The sequence below is a fragment of the Gavialis gangeticus genome, unplaced genomic scaffold (genome assembly GCF_001723915.1).
Source record: "Gavialis gangeticus isolate Ggan-Ray unplaced genomic scaffold, GavGan_comp1, whole genome shotgun sequence".
In the NCBI taxonomy this organism is placed as follows: Eukaryota; Metazoa; Chordata; order Crocodylia; family Gavialidae; genus Gavialis; species Gavialis gangeticus.
Window position 1 is genome coordinate 109069969 of NW_017728992.1, and position 9883 is coordinate 109079851.

A 9883-nucleotide genomic window follows, 5' to 3' on the forward strand; every position below is an offset into this window, starting at 1 on the left:
TGTCACAGGGTCACGCTGGTACCCTGTTCCTATGAGAGAATGAGGGCAGCTGAAACTCCTTAAGGCAGCCCAGGTGCTAGCTGCCAGGGCAACCAGGCTGGTCACATGACCAGAAGGGGCAGGGCCGGGCCTTTATAAACAGCCCAGGCCAAAGCCTACTGGCAGTTCACCTCTGGCAGCCTGAAGAGCAGTAGCGCTGCAGCTGAGCTGTGCTGTGCTGTGCTGAGCCAAGCTGCCCAATTGCCGAAGCAGCTGCATTATGGTAAGGGTGGAGAGAATCCTGACTGGGAGGCTTATGCAAGACAGCTAGGTGGGCCTAGATCCTATGGTGTAGCCAAGAGGGTTATTGTTGCGTTATAGCCAATTGGCTTATGGTTCTGTTTAGTTATTGTTGGACCGGAGGACCGGGCGAGGCTGTAGGGGTGGAGGAGGCCTCATTAGGAGCTCCCCAGAGAGGTTGGGTGCTCCCAGCGCTGGAGTGTGGTGCTACATTGTGGGGTGTCTAGATCCTGGCCCCAAGAAAGGGTGAACAGAGTGAGAAGCCCTGGTGAGGGCACTGTAGTTTGGGGGGTGCAAGACCCCAGCCCTGAGAAGGGCAAAGAGGACTTTGGGGCCAGGCACAGCTGAGGCCACCTGAGCCCCACTTGCAAGGAGCACTAGTGAGAAACCTGCAGGGGTGCATGTTAGGCCCCAAAGGGGGGCCACATGAAGTGAAGCCCAAGGTGGGTGCTGCTAGAGAGATGAGCCCGGAAAGGGCAAGTCCGCAGTTATAGAGAGCTCAGAGAGGGCGGAGAGGAGCCCCAGGAGCGGGCGCATATTTGAGGGAAGCCCCATGAGGGGGCCGGTATAGAGAGAAGCCCCAGTGAGGGCACATATTGAAAGAAGCCCCAGAGTGGGTGCATATTATTGATAGAAACCCCAGGAGGGGTGTGAACTGACAAGGGTCCCAGAGGGGCTCCACCATAGTGGGAACCCCAAAGGGTCAAAGGGGCCAGGTAAGGCTCAGGCCGCCTGAGCCCAATTGGGAAGAGTCCCAGAGGGGCCCCGCTGTAGGGGGAACCCGGAAGGGTCAAAGGGGCCAGGTAAGACTCAGGCCGCTCAAGCCCACTTGGGACGAGTACGATTAGTAAGCCCAAGAGGGCTAACGACTAGAGGGGCGCCGGTTGCGTGACAAGCCCAGGGGCGCTAGAGAGGCGCCGGTTGCGTGACGAGCCCAAGGGTGCCTGGCAGGGCACAGAAAGGAAAGGGACCAGATAATATCCGGAAGAGCTGCGAGGCTTGGGGCGTGCTAAAGGAGAGGTAGGAGGCATGCATAGCCCATAAGGCTGGGGGTGCACCAGGTCACTCCATACAGAACGGGGGACAGTATAAGCATAGCACCATGTCCAAGGGGACCGTAAGGCAGCCTCCCATATAAAACTATACATACCAACAAGACGTGGCGGGCAAGAAAAGAGGGTGCTGGATTGCCTACTTGATGCAGCAGGGGGTGCTAGAGGGATCACGGCCGCTCCTAGACCCCACACTGACACACATGAACAAAATTAATTTTAGATGTCTCATTTTGTACTAAATGTTTGCATCATAAATACAAAAATTACATTATCCAAGTTGTTATTCTTTTCAATAAATAACATTTGTAAATTACTCTGTTCATAAACAAATGTAAAATGGCAGTTACTTAAAGTTTTTACTTTGAAAATTTTTTAAAATTATAGGTTGTGTGCAACTACTTGCACTAAATAAAAACATTAATATTCTCATTCAGCAACAATACTTTTAACTTAGTCTAATCTCTTCTTTGAAATTACTAGCATCTTTTGCACACTAGTCACATATAAATCAACTTGTGCAAACTTTCTTTCCAAGCTTTTAAGACCAAAACAAATGTACAGCTAAAGACAATGATACATAACTCAAACCACTCCCCTCTAAGTCTCTAGAAGACTAATGATGTGATCTTTTGTCACATTGTTTCTACTAAATTTTACTTGGGGAAGGGCTAACAACATTAGTCACTGACATCAATACATTGTTTTGAAAATACTATTAGCTATTAGAAATATCTTTTTCTAATTTTATGGAGCCATTTTGATATATTATACCGGCATCAAAAATACACTATCATATAAGCAATTTTAACTTTTTTACTTGTATATTTGAATTGTTGCATTGCTGAACAGAGTCCTGTGTGCTCCTGCGGCTTAGATGCAAGGGCCACTCGGGGACAAAGTGCTGATCAGAGTGAGGAGGTGTGAACATAATCCAAGTCTAAGCCAGGTCAGGAAGCTAGGAGGTCAGTCTGAGAACTGGGTCTGGGAATGAGCTGAGCTGGGGAGCTGAAGAATCAGACAGAGCGCAGAGTCGGTGGAAAACCAGGTTGAAGAGTTAAACTGTGAGCAGATGCAATTCAGATCCTCAGTCCAGAAGGCTGTGGAGGCAACCTATACAGTCAGGCATTCCCCTTAGCTGAGGAAACACCTGTGCATATGATAAAATGGGCCATCTAGTCAATTGATCTGTTACTGTCAGGATCAGAGAGCAACCATTTGATGTGGGTAGCTCTCTAATAAAGTACAAAGATATGACAGACTATGGCAAGACAGACTGAGAAGGGAATAGAGGAGTCCATACAGTCTTTGAGTGAGTCTTAGTTTGGGCACAAACATTGCAAGAACTAACAAAAGGCTGCCCTGCCTTCCACATCCATGGCTATTAAAAGTAGGAAAAGACCTACCAACTGATCTCCTCAGTTCCAAGGTAGCCTGCTAACTGGGGGTCATGACTTAGGTGAAAGAAGGTTGCCTCACCTGACCTGGTAATACACAGACCTTAACCCAGGTAAATAAGACCCCATTCTGGATGTGGTATGGTTATTCAGCAAAGATGGCTTGCTCTTCTGGAAGCATTTTTTCTCAGATAGTAGCAAGGAGCAGAGAAAACATGTCTGTTGGTCATGTGACACCAATTAAGTTGTGGGGCTTCAGAATAGGCCTGGGTTCTGATGGCTCTTGAGAGGAATCTGTATCATACAGTCTTCCAAGACAGGGTGTCTGACTTCCCATTTCTAGGCTTGGGTTGGTAAGTTGTCTTGAAACTGAATTGAGAGAAAAAGGAATGTCCACCAGAGTTGCCTCTGATTAAGTAGCCTTTCAAAAGTATTCCAAGTTTCAATGGCCCATAAGAACCTGTACGTCATGGTATAGTCCTTCAAGGTAATGATGCCACTCACTAAAAGCTGCTCTGATGGCCAACAGTTTGTGGTTCAAGGTCCCATAGTTTTGTTCTGCTGGGGTGAGCTTGCAGGAAAAAAAAAAGGTGCAGGGGTGAAGGCCTTTTTCACACCCTGTTGTTGTGAAAGCACAATGCCTAGTGCATCATCCCTACCATTGAAGCACAGGGCATAACTGTGTCCTTGAATCTCTGCTATGGAAACACGGCTTGCATCAGCAGCATCATTCCTGATCATACAAGTTACGGCAACAGTGTCCCCCACTATTGGGTTCTGGACTAGCAACAGTGGGGTAAAGAAGCAGAGCAGGCAGCAAGTATCTCTTCTGCTTCCTCCACTCCTGGAGCACCTACTGGAATTGCTAATGCTGGACTGCCCTATTCCAGCGGGCATCTGCAGCATAGCAGCAGGAAAAAAAAAAAAAAGAGATGCAGTGGCAGTATCCTGCCAGAGATTTTCTTAGTGTGATTATTCCCCCCCCAATATCCAGGCCCAGTTGAAGTCAAACTCCTGTAGGAATACCTCTCAGTCCTGAAGCACAAGGCTGCTATGGATCCATCAGGAGAGAGGCCCAGTTGAGGGCATGCCCTTTCAAAAGACTTATGACAAGGAGCAGGCAAGCCTTATCTTAAGTTTTGAGCAGGGCTAAGAATAAAATGCAATACTGAATAAGGAAGCTCCTGAAGTGCTGCAGGTCCCCATAAAACCTTTTGGGCAATGAGAGATGGGCAAGCAACTCCTGGATGGGCCTGGAGTGCAGCAATAGCCTCCCACAAGCCCTCATGCCTCCTCACACCAGTGTTGTTGGTTCTCCTGGTGGTACACTGCCTGGGATTGGAAGGACAGGCTTTCTGCAAGCAACTGCTGCACCTGGACTTCCAGTATGATGGGAAGAGGCTACCTGAGTCAACTGATCTGGTCTGGCCTGGGGACACCCCAAGTTGCAGCCATCAAGTTGGATGGGTATGAATGCTCTGGCAGGGAATCATTTCATGCTGTCCCCTCTTCACAGAACATTCAGTCTGAGCAAACTGAGCAGGTCACAGGCAGTTAGGTAAGGGGCCACTCAAGGAACAAGGTGCTGACCAGGGTCAGGAGGAGCAAACAGAACTAAGGTACAGGCCAGGTCAAGAAGGCAAGAGTTCAAACCAAGAACTGGGTCTGGGAATGAACTGAACCAGGAAGCCAAAAGATCTCACAGAACGCAGTCAGAGGCAAGCTGGGCTAAGGAGCCAGGAGATCAAACCAAGAGCAGATGAGGAACATGAGGTGGAGGGAACAGTAAGGTAGTTTGGGATCAGGTTGAGCCCTGTTATTCAGACACATGTTCTTCTGGGTCAGGGACTTATATGGGAGGGAGTGATGGGTCAGCTGCTGTTGTGGCAGGGAGCGGGCAGATGCCTAGATCTGGGCAGAGGTTTTAGGCCAGCTTGCTCACCATAAATCATCAGTTGGAGAGGGGGCAGACCAGGATGAGCAGCTGTTCCGGGAAGGTCAAGGCTCCAAGTTTAAGGCCACAGCCTGACAGCCACAAAGAAAGTAAAGGGTCTGGACTGACAGGTTATTTACTCAATAGTCAGCAAACTGTAACTAAGAATGAACACAAATGTGAGTCTGCATAGAGAATTCTTTCAGCGGACACTAGGCTAAACAGTAGAATCCAACTGTAATTTTACAGCAAAAGATTGGGCTGAAAGAGGTCATGGAATTTCTTATACCCATGGTTCAGTTTGAGAACCAAAATTCACATGTCCAAATTGAAGTTAATATGTTCACAAGATTTTTCTGAAACCTGGCTGTAGCAAAAGCATTGAAGGCATCAAGAAACTCTTGGGGCTAGTCCTCCACAACAGCCTCAGTTCAATGGCCAAGTTCTGTATTGACTAGCACAGAATGAAAATACTTTGCATTCTATTTTGTAAGAAAGTGTGAACTTCTCCAAAGGACTTCTATGACAAAATTCATAGATTCATAGATTAAGGGTTGGAAGGGACCTAGTAGATCTTCTAGCCCGACCCCCCCGCCAGGGCGGGAGAACAACAAAAAACCCCAAAAAGAGAAATGGGACTCAAACAAGTCCAGCCAGGTAGGCATCCAGCCTCTTCTTAAAGACCCCCAGGGTAGGGGCCAGCACCACTTCCCTTGGAAGTTGGTTCCAGCTCCTAGCCGCCCTAACTGTGAAGTAGTTCTTGCGGATGTCCAATCTATACCTCCTCTCCATCAACTTGTGCCCATTACTCCTTGTTATGCCAGCGGGCGCTAGGGGAAACAGCGTCTCCCCCAAACCCTTCTGGTCCCCCCTAGTGAGTCTATAGACGGTCACCAGGTCCCCCCTCAGCCTTCTCTTGTGGAGGCTGAATAGGTTCAGGTCCCGCAGTCTCTCACTGTAGGGTCTGCCCTGTTGTCCCCGGATCATGCGGGTGGCCCTCCTCTGGACCCTCTCCATGTTGTCCACATCCCTCTTGAAATGGGGCGCACAGAACTGGACACAATACTCCAGCTGTGGCCTGACCAGCGTCGCGTAGAGGGGGAGGATCACCTCCTTGGCTCTACTCGAGATGCACCTGTGGATGCACGACAAGGTCCGGTTAGCCCTGCCAACCATGACCTCGCATTGTCGGCCCATGTTCATCTTGGAGTCAATAATGACTCCAAGATCCCTTTCTGCCTCCGTGCTCTCGAGTAAGGAGTTCCCCATTGTGTAAGTGTGCTGCTGGTTCCTACTGCCCAAGTGCAGCACCCTGCACTTGTCCGTGTTAAAACGCATCCTGTTCCTGTTAGCCCACCCCTGTAACCTATCCAGATCCCTCTGCAATCTCTCCCTCCCTGCTAGCGTGCTCACCTCCCCCCAGATTTTGGTGTCATCAGCGAATTTAAACAGGTTACTTTCCACCCCATCATCCAGATCGCTGATGAAGAAATTGAACAGCGCAGGCCCCAGGACTGAGCCCTGTGATCTTGAGAGACAATTCATGCTTTTTACTGCAGTTTAAATTCATGTTGTTTTCTGTCAGACATGTAAAGCAGCATCTCTCTTCTCACATATTCAGAAAAAATATTTGGATGGTACAATGAAAGAGAGCCTCTTCCCAGAGGCATAACATGGGCAAAATGTGCTCAAGGAAGTCTTTTCTTACCTTTCCTCCACTAGGAAACACTTAGGAGCAGCAGCAACCAACATCATGGGCAGTGTCACAGAGTGCAAAGTATTCAGGAAACAGTAGCTCTCTAAAATGGCTGTGAAACTCACTGCTGCTGGAGGGAAGGGGAGGCCTTGACCCCATTTTTTTTGCCACTGAAGACCATGTCCGGAGGACAAAACATTGCTGATTTCAACAGCCAAAAAAACCCCAAACTAACAGGGTCAGTCCTCCTCCCAGCTGCAGCAAACTCTACTGACACCCTATGAAACTGTTTTCTAGAACACCTTGGACTCCATGACATAAATAGCCCATGCCACTGCAATATGCAATCAAAAAGTGCAAGATGAGCAAGGAATACTGAAGTGCTGCCCCCCTCCTATACCTTCCCAGCACTCTGAGCACATCCCGCTCACCCACCCTATGTTATGCTACTGTTTCTGCCTGCCTGTTTACACAATATACGGCAGTAGAATTGTCTGCAAGGCTTTGCACATTGACACTGATCAACAGAAGGAAAATTATGAAAGATCAGAAGAAAGCAAGGCTGGAAGGGACCTCACAAAATCATCTTAACCAGCCCCTACTTAAAGCAGGATTATTCACAACTAAACTATTGCAGCCAAGTGTCTATCTTGCTCTTGAAAACTTCCAAGGATGGCAACTCCTCAGTTTCTCTAGGTCAGGGGTTTTCAACCTTTTTTAAGGAGTGTACCCCTTCTGGTGGCAGTGGCCAGACAGTGTGTGGCAGGTAGGGAGAGACTGCATGCAGCCGCAGCGGTGCAGGGTGGTGAATAGCAGCAGTAGTCGCCGCATGTGAGCTCCCCCACCACATCTGGTCAGCCAGGTGACACCTGTGCGGCCTGCAGAGGGAAGCCACTGCCCGTAGCCGCCCCCCGCTCCCGGGAGGCAGCGGCACGGGTGGTGGGTGGCAGCGCTCTGTTCCCACCCACCCACATGTACCCCCTAGCACCCTTCCAAGTACCCCTGGTTGACATCTCCTGCTCTAGGTAGCCTGTTCCAATGCCTGTCCACCCTCATAGACAACATGTTCCTTCTAATATCCAAACTAAATTTTCTATGCTGCACCTTGAGGCCATTTCTCCTAATCCTATACCCTTGTGTCACAGAGAAAAGCCCATTTCCATTTTCTCTATAGTCATCTTTCAGGTATTTGAAGATTGTTATCAAATCCCCCTTCAATTTTCTCTTCTCCAAACTAAATAACCCTAGTCCTTGCAACCTTGTCTCATAAGTTATACCTCCCAGGCCCCTAATCATTTTTGCTGCTCTGTACTGGACTCTTTCCAAACTCTCCATATCCTTCTTAAAGTATGGGGCCCCAAAACTGAATAGGCAAAGCTTAAATCTAGTATACTGATGTCTCTTCAGGAGTTTCAAAGAATGTGATTTGTATGATCATCTAAATGAGAACCATGCTGCATTACATCATCTATGGCAAGCAGTCCAGTCCCCTGCCATGGGCAGGAAGTTATTGGGCTCAGACAAGCTCAACAAGGTGAGCCTGTCCAGCCTCCTCTCGAACACCTCCAAGGATGGTGCCCCCTCTTACACCTCTGCTGGGAGTGTGTTCCAGATTCTGGCGACCCTTAGAGAAGAAGTTCTTCTTTATATATAGTCTGAGTTTACCCTCTATAAGCTTGTCTGTTGGTCCTTGTCTTCCCTTGAGGTGCCTTCCTGAAGAGTTGCTCGCCTAAATCTTAGTGTTCAGCCCTGATGTTCTTGCAGGTGGCTATCAAGTCACCTTTCATCCTTCTCTTACCGAAACTAAACAGGCCTAATTCCCCAAATCTCTCCTCATAGGGCCTATCCTCCATGCCCTTGACAATGAGGGTGGCTCTTCTTTGTACTCTCTCAAACTTATCCATGTCCTTTTTGAAGTGTGGTGCCCAGAACTGGACACAGTACTCCAACTGAGGCCTTACCAGTGCCAAATAGAGAGGGAGGAGCACTTCCCTGGGTCTATTGGACACAAATTGGCTGAAGCATGCCAGAGTTCTATTTGCTTTCCTGGTGATCTCATCGCACTGCTGGCTCATATTCATCTTCTGGTCGATCGTAACCCCCAGATCTCACTCAGATCCTGTGCCAGCCAGTGGGCCACCACCCATTGTGTAGTTGTTCTTCCTACCCAGATGAAAGACTCTGCACTTATCCCTGTTAAACCTTATCTGATTCCATTTCACCCATGAGTCCAACCTATCAAGGTCATCCTGGATCCTGACCCTATCCTCCAGTGTGCCTGCATTTCCCCACAGCTTGGTATCATCTGCAAACTTAATAATTGAGCTTTCCACCCCCTCATCCAAGTCGTTAATGAATATATTAAAGAGCATGGGTTCAAGCACTGATCCCTGGGGGACACCACTGGAGATGGCCTTCCAAGACAAGGCCATCCCATCAATTGCCACCCTCTGGTAGCACCCTCTAAGCCAACTGTCCATCCACCTCAATGTAGACTGGTCAAGTCCAGCATCCTCAAGTTTGTTTGAGAGAATCCCATGGGAAACAGATTCAAAGGTTTTACTGAAATCTAAGTAAATCACATCCACTACATGTCCCTCGTCCAAATGGCTAGTTACCTGGTTGTAGAAGGACACAAGGTTTGACAGGTATGATCTACCCTCAACAAAGTCATGCTGATTGCTTCTTAACACCCCATCCAACTTGCAAATGATTGCCTCCTTAATAAATTTTTCAAAGATTTTACCCAGAACTGAGCTCAAACTGACCAGCCCATAGTTTGCAGGGTCATCTCTCTTCCCTTTCTTGAAGTTGGGCACCACATTTGCTCTCTTCCAGTCATCCAGGACAACTCCCAAGTTCCACAATTCTTCAAACAGCTTGGCCAGTGGTGCTGCTATTTGCTCAGCCAGTTCTTTCAGGACTCTTGGGTGCAGGTCATTGTGCTCAGACTTGAAGACATCCAAGTGCTGCATGAGATCCCTCACCTGTTCAGCGCTGATTTTCTGTAGTTTGTTGTCTTCCCCATATTCCCCGGGCTTCTGGTCAGGTGAACAGCCTACGTTTTATTTCAGGAATACTGATGTGAAGTATACATTTAGGAGCTCAGCTTTTTCATAGGCATTGACTGTGGGCTGCCCTTGAGCATTCAGTAGGAGTCCCACAGTGAAGCCTGACTTTTTCTTGCTCCCTATGTATCTGTAGAAGGACTTTTTGTTGTCTTTTATTCCAGTTGTCAACTTGATTTCTATGCCTGCCTTGGTTTTCCTTGTCTTGTATTTGTAAGCCCTGGCAATACAGATGTATTCCTCCTTTCTGGTTGCCAGTCATTCTTCCATTGTTTATATGCTCCTCTTTCCTTTTTCAGAAGCTCTCTAATATTCCTGTTGAGTCAAGTGGGTCTATTGGCTCCTTTCCTGTTTTTTTTGCCTGCATGGGGCTGGCCTGTTTTTGGGCTATGAGAATTGCCTCCTTAAGGAAGCTTCACCATTCCCAAACTCCCAAATCATCCAGTTGCTGGTTGCAG

General features: G+C 48.2%; 1 protein-coding gene across 1 annotated transcript in view; it reads right to left on the reverse strand.

Moving 5' to 3' along the window:
• CCDC178 (coiled-coil domain containing 178) overlaps positions 1-9883 on the reverse strand; it is a 138112-nt gene that overhangs the window by 30157 nt on the left and 98072 nt on the right. The window lies entirely within an intron of this gene.